Below are 13,966 nucleotides of genomic sequence, written 5' to 3' on the forward strand. Positions count from 1 at the left end.
ATCTACACAAAGCCAAAATGAGAAAAGCCCACCTGACCCACGAATGAATCCTAATTTTGCTCCTACCCATGCTCATACCTTTATTTATTGCAAATGAAAGAATTTTTTTCTATTTTACCCACGAATGAATGAAACATTTTCTTTTTTTATTATAACATTGAGTTGGTCAAAATTCAACTTAGGAAAACATAGGTTGGTCAAAATTTTGACCAAATTAGGCATAGAATTTTTATTTTTGACCAATGCAGGAATGGAAACAAAAAAGAAGGAATCATAGCTTTGGTCAAAATTTTTGGTAGAAAAACAAGTGCAAATGTACTAGTGACCATACAATGCTCTGTGTAATTTGTAGACCATATCTCTTTTGATAGGATCTACAAAATCTTTAGGCTATTCTATGTAGACTTCCTCATCAAGAATTCCATTCAAGAATGTGGATTTTACATCCATTTGATAAACTTTAAATCCTCTGTATGCTACATATGCTAGTAAAGTTCTAATACCTTCCAATCTTGCAATAGAAGAAAAAGTTTCATCATAATCAATACCTTCTTCTTGAGAATAACTTTTACATACTAACCTTGCTTTGTTTCTAGAAACTTCTCCATCTTCATTTAACTTATTTATGAATACAAACTTTGTGCCAATTACATTTTTATCCTTAAGTCTAGGAACAAGAGTCCAAGTCTTATTCTTTTCTATTTGTTTTATTTTCTCATTCATAGCTTCAATTTGACTTTCATTATCCAAAGCATCTTTAACATTTCTAGGTCCAAATTTAGCAAGCAAACAATTATCTTTCAACTTTTTTCTTGTCATTGTTCCATCTAACTTGTCTCCAATGATCTGATTAGGTGCATGATGCTTTATGACATATCTTGCCAACACACATTCTTTGGATTTGGAGTTTGTTCTTTTGATCTCTTCATCATCTTCTATATTAAGCTCAGATCCCACTGTCTGTGACTCAAGTCCATCAGACTTGGTTTTCTCTTGCAACAACTCAGTAGCTTCTAACTGCAACTCGAGTCCTTCAGACTATGATTCAGGATGCACTGGTTACAACTTGGTAACTTTTGGAGATTTTGGGGACTCGAGAGGTGAAGATTTCTGACTTCTAGATAGATTTGGCAATGTATCAAGTCCATAATAAACAAATCTTCTATAATCCTCATGTTCTTTGTTGCTTTCTTCTTCACTCTTTTCTACAAACTCATCAATTCTCACATGTGCTCTTTCTATGATTTCATGAGTAGAAAAATTCAAACATTTGTATGCTTTACTTCTATAGGACTATCCTTTGAATATGCCTTCATCACTTTTGACATCAAATTTACCTTTTCTAGATTCTTTCAAGATATAACATTTGCTACCAAATACTTTTAAGTAACTTACAGTAGGTTTGTAGCCATACCATAGTTCATAAGGAGTTTGACTTTTTTCAATGGTACTCTATTCAAGGTATGCACTACAATATTGATTGCTTCCTTTCAATATTTGATTACAACATTCTTTTCTATCATCAATGTTCTTGCAGAATTCATAATGGATATGTTCCTTCTTTCAATTATACCATTCTGTTGTGGTGTACCAAGGGCTGATACTTGCCTCTTAATTCCTTTTTCAATGTAGAATTCATTAAACTCATTTGAAATGAATTCACCACCTTTGTCTGATCTCAAACATTTCAGCTTATTTCCAATTTCTTTCTCTACTCTTGCCAGATACTGTTACCTATTTTTGCTGCCCCACAAAAAATTTGAATTCAAACACTTGAGCCCACCCAACGGTCGCTTCCCATCTTTAGTATTATTTAAATGGAATGGAAATATGAAAAAAAAAAGATTAAAACCTTATGGTATTTCTTTATTTCCTATTTTGTTTTCAATGGCCCGCAACTTTTCGCACCATTAGATCTTTGGCGATCCACGGTGGGTGCTTTCCCACATTCTCAAGATGAATGACCTTTACATAGTGTGGGGAAGGCCCTTTGCGACACGTGGTAGGTGAGACAAATGTTCTGTGTGGGCCGCAGGGTTGGCAAGCTACTGGTGGGCTGGCAGTTTAATTGGTGCCCGCTTTCTCGCATTCTAGTTCTGTCAGACTTTCTAACAATGCAGGAAAGTGTTGTCGCGACGCGTGGATCAGAGGGTCCTTTTGTCTTTTGTGGGCAACAGAAGGAAGATAAAGAGTTGTTAGTGTTCCTCGTGCACATTTTGAATTTCCTACAATGTCATTGGTTGGTCTTAACATTTTACAGTTTAGGTGTTGTGATCGTTGATTTAGCAAAGATCAAGGGCTGATGCTTGCTCGCAATATGAAAGTGCATGAGTTTTAAGGAATGTGGGCAAGTCCCTTCATGACACGTAGCTGATACTGACAACATGGGCCTGCCTTTCTCAGAAGGTAATGACAACACGTCTCCCATGGCAATTGTTAGGTGAGTTGGAATGCAAAGAAAGAATCTCATTGGTCCATCCAGCTGACTAGGTATGCAGTCGTATAAAATTTTGATCACTGTAAATTCAAATGAGATTGAGGGCTAGTGCTTCCCCACATTATGAAGTTCCTGAAGGACACGTGTCCTTATGGGCCTGAGGAGATACATTATGGCTAGGGCGTTGGCAGTGAGGGTTGGTAGTTATGAGACCGTTGTGGTCAGAGTTGCAAGGTGGCTCAGTTAGTTGGTCAACTGCATGGAGACTTTGCGGGGTGGCAAAAAATTGAAAGACTACTGGCCCACGTGGCTCATCTTGGTGGTAGAGTTCAATTGACTTGCTGACTTTGCTGATTCATGAGCTAGAAACAGAGGGGATCGAGTTTTGTTGCACAATTTGATCCTCATGATCGATTCCAACCACTCCCGAGTGAATGTTGTGCTTGGTAAATGAAGGAGAACACTCCACCACCTCTACTCCTACCCATCTACTTGGTCAGAATGGTTTAATGGCACCATTTCTATCAGAGCCATGTTTCAACAAAATATCAGGTTTCATTGTATTTGAATTTGTACCTAGATCAGATTTTCTCCAGATCTTTATCAAGACTTAATGATAGTGGTTGTGGAGTAATTTCAGTCAGAAAATATCTCAGTTATGCCTGAGCTATAAAGGTAATTTTTGTAGATTTTGTTATGGTCAACTCTTCTCTGACTTCTTTGATATTGCTCTACAATTTCACTATAAATCCCCTTTGCCTCCGAACTGTATAACATCCTTATCTCCTTTAGCCATTGATGTGAAGTGCAAGAACTATTTGCCTCTCATTGGTGTATTGTAGATATCTGCAATCTTGCATGACTATATCTCTTTTGGCCTATGAATGGTATATAAGTGAATCCTCTCTTTCCTTGTGTCATTCATTTGGGTTTTCTAATCTGCATGTGATTGTTAGATTAAAGCAAGTTTGGATGTATATCTCTTGGTGTCATGATGGTTCAATAGTGCATGTATGGGCAGAGATTGGTTTGAACACTCCATTTTTGGTGCATCACCCCCCTAGGTTAGAATAGGTAGATTTGCTTCTATGTGTTCCTTCTCCCTTTTCCTCTCCAAGAGTAGTTAGGTGCACCTTGATAGTAAAGGAATCTAACCTTCTCCAGAGACTCAACCTCACAGTTCAAGTCGCACAGCTTGGAGGTTGTTTCCATGTTTCACAAGGTTGTCCTTAGGTAAAAACTTTGGACAAGGGTGCAAACCTTTGTAACAACAAATACCACTTAAATATTTGAAAAGCTTTAGATTTTTCTTTTAGATACATTACAATCATCATTCTAGAATAATCATCAACAAAAAGCATGAAAACTTATCTCTACTATAACTCTTTATTCTAATAGGTCCACATAAGTCTATATGTAGAAGTTCTAAGACTTCTTCAGAATGATAGTTCTTGCTTTTGAAACTAAATTTTCCTATCTTACCAATTTGACAATTTTTGCATAAACCCATATAAGGTTTCCTTAAGCTAGGAATACCTCTTACTCTTCTATTTTTGCTTATCTTGACCATATTATCAAAGTTCACATGACATAATCTTTTGTGCCATAACCAGATTTCTTCTACTTGTACAACAAAATATGAACTTTCACTGAGATCTAGGTATAATAGATTACCTTTTATTTGTTTGCCAGACCCAACCAGATTACCTTTTCCATTTAGTAATTTGGCCTTCCTGTTCATGAATTCTACCAATCCAATGTTATTCAACTATGTCACACTTAGTAGATTATGCTTTAGTCCTTCAATCCAATGAATATTGTCACATCTAAATTCATTGGTTAATGAGATACAACCTTTTCCCTTTATGCAAAAAGTTTCATTATTTCCAAATCTTACACTGCCACCATCATAATGTTCCATGTGTTCAAATTTTGTTTTATCATTAGTCATATGATGTGAGCAACCACTATCTATAATACATGTATCATTTATTGCTAACATGAGAGATAAGTGCCATTTTATCTCCTTCATCATTATATTCATCTTTTATAACAATATATACCATTTCATCTTTACTATTATCAGAATCTTTAGCCCTAAAACAAGATTTCTTACCTTTGTCTAGTCTTTGTAGTTCTTGAATTCCTTCTTGCTTTTGAACTTATTGCTTTCTTTTTCATATTCATCTTCTCTGTTTGGACACCTTACAACAATGTGTCCAACTTCTTCACAAGAAAAATAGATTAGAGGAATCTTACCTTTGTACTTTCCTCTGCCTTTGGAATATATTTGCAAGTAGGGCTTCAACAACTTCAAGATCACTATCTGAACTTTCTTCCTCTTCTTCACTCTTTGATTGATTGGCTTTTGATTTCTTAACCATTTTCTTGAGTGAAAGCTTGGCTTCAAATGCAGACTTGATACCTTTTGAACTAGGGGCATAGTTATCATAGTTATCTAATTCAAAAGCTGTCAATCTTCCAACTAGGATATCTAATGTTATTTTGCTATTTGGATAACATCTCATCTCTTGAATAAAAGACACTCTAATTGCATAGATAGGAAGAAGGGTTTTGAGTACCTTGCTTACAATTATTTTATCATCAATGTCTCCTCCAGATACTTTGATTGCGCTTACACTTGCTTTAATTCGCTCAACATATTTTGCAATGTTTTCATCTTCTCTCATCTTCATCTAATCAAATTGTCCTTTGAGACTTTCGACTTTCGCTCTTCTTACATTATCATCTCCTCCATAGATGGCTTTCAGTTTGATCCACATACCATAAGTTGTAGTGCAACTTTCAACTTCATCAAATTCAACATAATTAAGAACGGATGCAATATCAATTATCATGATGTTATGATTTTTCTTTTCAACAATTTCTTCAACTGATAATGTTCTAGTAGGAGTCTTGTATTCACTATCAAAATATTTGCATCTTGAATCACTGCTAGTTGCCAAATGTAACCTCATAAGTCCTTGCCATGCTGCAAAGTTGTCTCTATTCAACTTGGGAATCTCTCTTCTGTAAGACATCTTGATCTTTAACTTAGGTCCTTGAAACTCTCTCTACAAGCACCAAAAGCTCTAATACCAATTGTTGGAAATATAAGAGGAGTAATTGAGAGGAGAGGGGTGAATTAGTTACCACAAAATAGATCTTAAATTTCTTAGATGTCAATACAAATCAAAACTCTGGTTAAATTAAACTCTGTTGTGACTCGACAAATACACAAGTACTTAGTTTTACACTAACAAATGTTGTAACTCGATAAATACTAAAATAACTTGATAAATGATTATCATGAAAATTTTAATATATTATCTGTAATTAATCTTACTTTAACTTAGTTGCATACGCATAAAAAAAATAACATGAACACAATTGACACCAAGATTTAACATGGAAACCCAATTTGGAAAAACCCACCAATTGCAACTAGTTACTGATTTTCAGTCTTCTAAAGTGAGCCCTATTAGGAGCCAACCATGTTAAAGGTTTACAAAAAACACTGTTAGGTGTGACCCTATTAGATGATTTAATCACCCTATTAGGAGTGGCCTTATTAGAGGTCTTTAGACACTTCAATAGAAATGCCACCTTGTTAGAGGATTTACAAATAGTTGTTAAGCCAACTCTGTTAAGAGATTTAGATCACTGCTAAAATGGTTAGAGAATAACAATGAAATGACCTAATTTCTAATGCAACTAAATTATCAATTACAAATCTTAATTTTGGCTTGTATACTTGATCTTTCCTGATCGAATGTATCTTTGCAGCTCACCAAGGATATTCTGCTTATCCTTTTAATTCGCTTCCTCTAAGCATCATTAAATCTTCAATTATGTTTCTCTAATTCAATCCTTAACTTGACCTTATATTTATATCATACACATTGTCAAGTTGGCTTGAATACAATATTTAATATTCATCTTCTTAGTCGGCTAGAACCAACAAACAATTCAATTGAACTCAATATACCAAAAAAGAAAATCCTTTGTTAGCTGACCTTGCTCGGTAGATACTAACTCAAAGTGATTTTCCTTTGTTAACCAAGTGAACTTGGTTAACACTGCATACTCACAAAGTTCTTTTGGTAACCAAGTGAGCTCGATTAACACTAGTTCCATCCAACATTTCCTTCATTAACCGAGTGAGCTTGGTTAACACTCAACTTCTATAAATTTTCCTTTGTCGCTTGAGTGAACTCAGTAGACATTATCTCCTGAACTAAGAAAACTCTAGAGTGCTCGATAAACATAGGAAACTGTCTTCAATGCCCAAGTGAGCTCAACATACATTGACCGGTAATGATATGACATTTTTTGTAACATCAAATATAATACACAATTAATCAATTGTTACCAACAAGACGTATATCCTTGTTCCAATCAATGCTAGGTTGAGTAAGGGATGGTAGATGTTAATAATAATAAAAGATTTCTGGTTTACAAAGGGAAAGGGAATGAACCTCACCACACTAGGCAAGAAGAAGCTCTGAATACCTATGGATGCTAGAATATTGAATGCTAGAATCAATGTCTGAAATAATAAAAAAATTGATTTCATTTTTGTAATCTAAATAGCTCCATGTTATATTATCGTCTATTGAAAGAAATCAATATTGGATATATCACCAATCAAATATAGCATACATTCTACTTCATCGGTTGTTTCTTGGTACATGTTGTAGAGGCAAAAAAAAATATTTTTGTAAGCCCTTTGTATACATTGTAGAGATCAAACAAAATTTGAGTATGTTTTGAGCATACATGTGCACAAAAATAATTGCTTAGAATTGAAAATTTGAACAAAAGTAGGCTTAAAAGTTACTATTGCATCCAAAAAAAAAATTGGTGGCAAGAAGGGCATTTTATTAACTTTGTTGAATATTTTCCATTAGTAAAAACTATTTGTTGGTTTGCTCTTCCTTTGTAGACACTTATTCTTGACATATGGTCTATAATCATGACTTATGTACCTATGGATTTTGGATGTATACTGCCTTTGAAATTTTCCATGTTTGGAGTCTCTATTTCTCACATTGTTCCTTTCAAGATGTCTTACAAAATTGTCATGAAATAAATATCAAAAGAAAAACATTTAGTGGTATTTTTAGATTTTATGTTTTGTCATGAATTGATATCGACTACTTTAGTCTAACCTTATTTTTTTAATGGAAAACCTATCTTGTCTTTTGGATGACAAAATTGGGAAACTTGTAACAAATTAAAATCGAATGGCCAATAATATAAAAGCTATATGACTAGTGTTAGCAAATAGTTTTATCCAGGGCCTATTTTACATAAATAAAAATATTTGGCAAGCATGAATTAGATGGTTGATAAAATAAACATAGATGTTAGAAATCAAATTGGTGGTTAATTTATTGGAATGTGTAGCTTCTTTTAGTTTGGTTTTGTTTTTGTATTTATGGAATTGATCCCTTTTATTGAACTCCTGTGTATGAGGTTGGTTTCATGTTGTTGAATATCTCTATGTTCGTGGCTTGTTTTATGACATCTATAATTCTTGCAATATTTTTAATTAGCTTTTATTCCACATAAAAAATTTCAACCTCTGTGTTGAGACAAAAAAATTCTCTAGTCCTTAGGATTTCATCTTTTTATTTATAAACATATATTGCATCTTATATCTCCACTTCTTTCATCATGTTTTCCCTAAACACACCACTATGATTAAAGTAGCCAAAATGATTACTCATGATGAAAATTTGATTTAATACGAGTCAAACTATACCACATAGAGCCTGGCACAAATTTAGCTTTGATAAAGAGTTTAGAGAAGTACATTATTTCATCAAAGATCTTGAATAAATTTGCAACCCCAAGTTGAAGATGAAATATCTTTCCTTCATGTTTTCTTTGTAGAAGATAACTATTGAATATACTACATATTTATGCTTTTGTTTCATGTCACTTTGCATGAATGTTGTAAATGCATATATTTTGGATAATTTATCTCCATTGATTCACTGGCTAACTCTAATTATGTGACTATCACTCCTATTTTCTACACAACGCTAACTTCATATTGGTATTGAGTCTTTACCCATTTTCCAATAGTTTTTCTACCCTGGGACTATGCTACAATGTGAGGTTCCCTAGATAGAGTTGTAAATGACTTTTGTATAGAACCATGCTTGTGATCCCATACTCTTAATTTAAATTTTAAATCCCTTACCTTTCTTGGTCAACATTCTAGGAAAATGCTTCTCACCTAGTAGCTTGCACAGTAAAGGTCACAATTCAACAGTTTAGGACTTCTCTTGAAGGATATCATTTTATAGCATTTTAATTATTGATAGATTATCAAGGCAAGGGCACTTTGCATCTGCATATGAACATTAATCACAATTTCAATCTTAGATTAGTCGTAGTTTAAATTACATTAGTGTTGCACTCTCTAGTTTTGTTTCATTGATCTTATTACATTTGTCACGAGGTCTAACTATTATCAAAGAATATAGCAATATTCTCTCTATCTATAGTAGGTCCTCAATGTTTAGTGAGGAAATATAACACTGGCAAACTTTTGGGAATCATTTGAGGAATTTAACACAATAGTAGTCAGCTTTGAGTTATAGAGTTTATGTCCATTTGAAACTATCACAAAGCAGTTTAGGATTTTGGGAAAGTGGAATCTATTGTGTACATCTCAACTATTTTCAAAGTGTCTCATACTAAGAGTAGTTATCAAAACATTTACAAGAATTTTGGTGATGAGACTTGTACACAACATCACATAGGTTTGGAGAAGGATCAAATAGGATAAGAGAGAAAGAAGTTATAATGTATATGTTATGCCCTGCATACATGTCACTACTTTTTGTGAGCAAAAAGTTAGGTCCCTTCTTTTCTCTTTCTAGTCTTGCCTCGCTTGGGGTAAGTCCCTTCAGTTTTTTGTAGTTTACTGGTCTTTAGGCTTCTGCATTCCTTGTCCAAGATACAGATCTCTTTAGTGAGGAAAAAGGAAGGTTCTTGGTGTTGGGAAAGGATCTTTGTCTTCTCGAAAGTGTTAGATTTGAGAAAATATGCAAATCAAATCCACAAGCCCTCAAATCACCTGCATGTAGAAAACCTGTCACTAAGAAGAAAAAGACAAGAAGAGGCAAGGGTCTGGTTTGAAAATAAGAAAATTGTACTTTCAGATAAAATGTAAATTGTTGTACAATATGATATGAATTTACAATGAGAGAGACCAAATATAAAGGCCTCAAGGAAGTTTATAGAACAAGCTGGAAAGTGCTAGAAGATAAGGTTGACAACTAAGCATATGTCCACAAAAGGTGGAATATCCTCGATCAAGGTGAGAGCATAAGTATGACTAGATAGGAACAAACTCCCATCTTGTTAACAACTCATCAACTACAACTATTAAATAAATGCACTAAACTAAGTAAAATTAAGTAAAAGAATAAATAATTATTTACCCTAACACCCCCCCTTAAGTGCAACTTAGGGGAATGCCTTAAGCTCACAAAAACTAAGATGAAATGCAGAATGGGTCACGACAACAAGGCCATGTTAGGTACCATGTACAATGCAAAGAAATGCAACCTCTAAAAATGGGGAAAGAGGGAAAACTTCATGGGAAAAACCCTCCCCCAGAAAGAGGTAAGAGCAAACATGTTGAAAAAATGAAGGAAGGAAGGAAGGCTTCAACAAGACCCCCCAAGGACAACTTCCATTGGAAATGTTTCAAGAGACTCTCTCAAAACCATAAGTACAACTAGTCCCCCCATGAGGGATAGAAAAGATGCCAAAGCCCCCCAGAATAATGGAGCTCCTAGAGAAAGAATCAAACCAATGAAACTCCAATGTAGAGTAAACAAGGGAACAAAAAAGGGAACCCCTAAATGAGGGGGAAAACTAGAAGGCCTAGCTGATGCTCAAAGGAGAAAATATGAGGATCCTGAAAGGGAATCTCCAAGGCAGGTGTGATGATACTTTCATGAATGTCCATTATAGAATCTGCAACATGTGCACCTGGAGGCTCAATGAATGGAGCTGAAGGATCAAGCAAAGTGGAAGAAGAATCCTACTAAAGAGAAAAGACCTCAACTAGATTTGGTGTGGTAGTCAAAATAGGGGTCTCAGGAACAATACAAAGGTTCAAGTATCCTAACTGCACCACATGATGGTCCTACGAAAGAGAAGTAGTGTGCTCCGAAAATGGAGATGATGGGAAAAAGTGTGAGAAGGTATAGAGATAGGTCGAAGAATCAACTATCCCTATAGAAATAAGGCCTCCTATAGCATGATCATGAATGAAGACTGAATCTACAGTGAACTCAACTATCTTCCTTGATCCACTACATGTAATTTGAGAAATTGAGAGAAGGTTGGCAGACAAAGATGGAACATACAATACATCATTGAATATACCATCCTAGATGTGAACTAAAACTTTCTTGCAGATTGGTAGAGTAGCGTTATTCCCCATGAGAATATGAGGAATGGGAGAAGCCTCAAGAGTAGAGAAGACACCTTGAGAAGATGTCGTATGGTGAGAAGCACCTAAATCCAGTATCCAAGGGGCTTGTGAAGAGGATGTAATGGATGCCCGTAATGCATGACCATTTCCAAGATCTAGTGTAGATGTCAAAGTAGTGGAAGAAGACTGAAAGGAAGACCCCTGTGAAGTAGAAGAGGATGGAGAGGAAATAGTGCCTTTCTGAAGAAGAGCTTGTAAATCTACAATTTGTTTCTCATAACCATCAAATCTCTTCTAAAAATAATGTGCCTCATCATGAGATCCTTTCTGACAATAGGAATAGGTAGGAGTTTGAGTGTTTTTTTTCTCCTTCTTCTCAGAAGAAGATGATGAACCAGTAGAAGGGGAATTTGATATCTGCTTCAACTTCTCCTCCTATGTATCCTTGGCAAGCAATGCCTGCGACTATGAACCTAAAAGTGAATCCATCTAAGTGATCTTGGATTGTTCACGAGTTAACCAATCACAAAATATCTCAAATGAAGGCATCCTATATCTATCACGTAAGGCATCCATAGTTGAGTAGAAAGTGGAAGAGAAGATCTGATACTGTTCCCTCAACTTTGAGAGTATGAAAAAGATACACTCATCATCTATCTTGGTTTACCCACATCCTTGCAAAAGTGTATGTAGAGATTTGAACTTCATCAAGAAGTCCTCAATGGTGGGGAAGTCGGTATGTGTCAAAGATGTCAACTTTGCATCAAGTTGAAGTGCTCAAAACTCATTTACTATGCCAAATAAAGATTGGAATTTCATCTAAATAGCTTGTGGAGTGGTCAAACCATCCAAGTGAAACAAAAGACTATCTGAGATGTTAAGTGCAATCAATCCCATGGCCTCATCCATTTTATTCCTATGCTGAAGAATCTCAAAAGGGCACGTTAGAGCAAGTTGGTTCTCATCCAGACATGACCATAAGCCTCTTGACATGAGAAGCCCTATCATTTGTGCCTTCCAGGTGTGATAGTTGTGTGGCATTAGCCAAGCCACAGAAGGATCCGACATTGAGAGAAGAAGATGTAAGCAAAAGGGTCTATTCTGAGGTAAATTACAAAAAATAAAATGCTCCCCCCATAATGTATAAACATATCCCTCAAATACCAAAGAAAGAACTATAGAAAGCACAAAAAATGAGAAAAGAACCTTGATTCTAGATGTAGAGAGGGAGGAAATTGAAGTCTCTACTTCAACACCAAAAATAGGAGCTCAATATTACTCCAAACTAATTCTAGATCTAGAAAGTAGACAATAAATCATGCATTTTTTAAAAAAAATAGTATTGCAATATGTCTCCATATGAGCTCGAATGAAGCCTTTGAAGATGCAAAAAATGGAATTTTTGAGTTGTAGAAAAATTCAGGAATAGAGATGTCAAACTTCTTGCACCAATGTGTAGATCATGAAATTCTACCCCAAAACAAAAAAAATTGCTTGAAAAAACGAGTCCATATGAGGGAGATATAACTATTTGAAAATCACATCTGTAGTTTTATTTTTTTGAATCGATGTTGTCACACCTCCAAAAAATAAAGAAAAAAGCCCAAAAAATGTTAGATCTGTTATGTCAAACCCTCTTTCTCCTTTTTTTCCAAATATTGAACAAGCTACAGTAGATCTAGCTTTGATACCATGTTGGACTTGAGCAAATATGTAAATCAAATCCATAAGCCCTCAAATCACTTGCACATAGAAAACCTATCACAGAGAAGAAAAAGACAAGAAGAGGCAAGGGTTTGGTCAGATAATAAGAAAATTGTATTCTCAGATAAAATGTAAATTGTCGTACAATATGATATGAATTTACAATGAGAGAGACCGAATATAAAGGCCTCAAGGAGGCTTTTAGAACAAGCTGGAAAATGCTAGAAGATAAGGTTGACAACCAAGCATACGTCCACAAAAGGTGGAATATCCTTGATCAAGGTGAGAGGATATGTATGACTAGATAGGAACAAACTCCCATGTGTTCAACAACTCATCAACTACAACTATTAAATAAATGCATTAACCAAAAAAAACTTAAGTAAAAGAATAAATAATTAATAAATAATTATTTACTCTAACAGAAAGGTTATTCTCAGACCAAGTGAAAACTTTTTCTTGTATGTCTTCGACAATCGAGGGGGAGGGGGGGGGAGGGGGATTTCTAGGGTCTTAAGGATGGACATGTGACAATGCTCATTAATGAAAGTAAGTACAATTAATGCACCCTTTAAACTACCACAATCAAGATGTTATTTAAGGCACCTAAAGGGGTTAATTGTCACGTTGCTCAATAATCACAGTTGTGTTCCACAAGTCAAGTTGTTGCATGTATCGTCACCCTTCTTGGAAGTGGTTTTGGTTGTGCAAGTTTGAGAAGTCACGTTTAGTTATGAAGTTAGCTTTGGTTCATTTGCAGATTAGGATGGACATTGTTGCCTCAATGTTCTTTTCTCTCTCTCTCACATGTTGGTATTCACATTCAACCCTTGTTGCATCTCTTTCTTGTTTTGAAGGTGACATTCATCTGGTTGTTTTCCTTTTGTGGGTTCTTCTTTCTTGTTTCCTTGTTCCTTTGTGTTTTGTTGTTTTGCTTCTGCATGTTGGCGTGGTCTTTTCGGCACGCTTTTTTTTGGTTTGCCTATGCATGTGTTTGCTCTTTCTTTGGTTATTTTTCATGTGGGAAGATTCACTTTGGATCCACTTGCAATGTGTTAGTAGACTAGTTTTATGGTAGACAATTTATCTCATTGAGAGGAGACATAATTAGTCTCTTGTTCGATGTCTTTGGTCTGATGGTGCAAGTTCCATGCTCCTAGTTTTCTGAGTGCTTACTTTACCAAATGATGGTGTCTATCATATGGGCACTCTCTAATATCCCATTTTGATCCTGGGTTTGGTGTTAGGTAGGATCCTATTGGTCAAAACTTTCCCTACTCAGCCAAGTAAGTTATAGGTATGCCTTTGCAAGTACCTAGGTGGTAAGTTTTATGGCTCTAAAATATGAAATGTACGTACAA

Source organism: Cupressus sempervirens, chromosome 11 (assembly GCF_028749045.1).
Source record: "Cupressus sempervirens isolate cs-2001-9-10 chromosome 11, ASM2874904v1, whole genome shotgun sequence".
Lineage (NCBI taxonomy): Eukaryota > Viridiplantae > Streptophyta > Pinopsida > Cupressales > Cupressaceae > Cupressus > Cupressus sempervirens.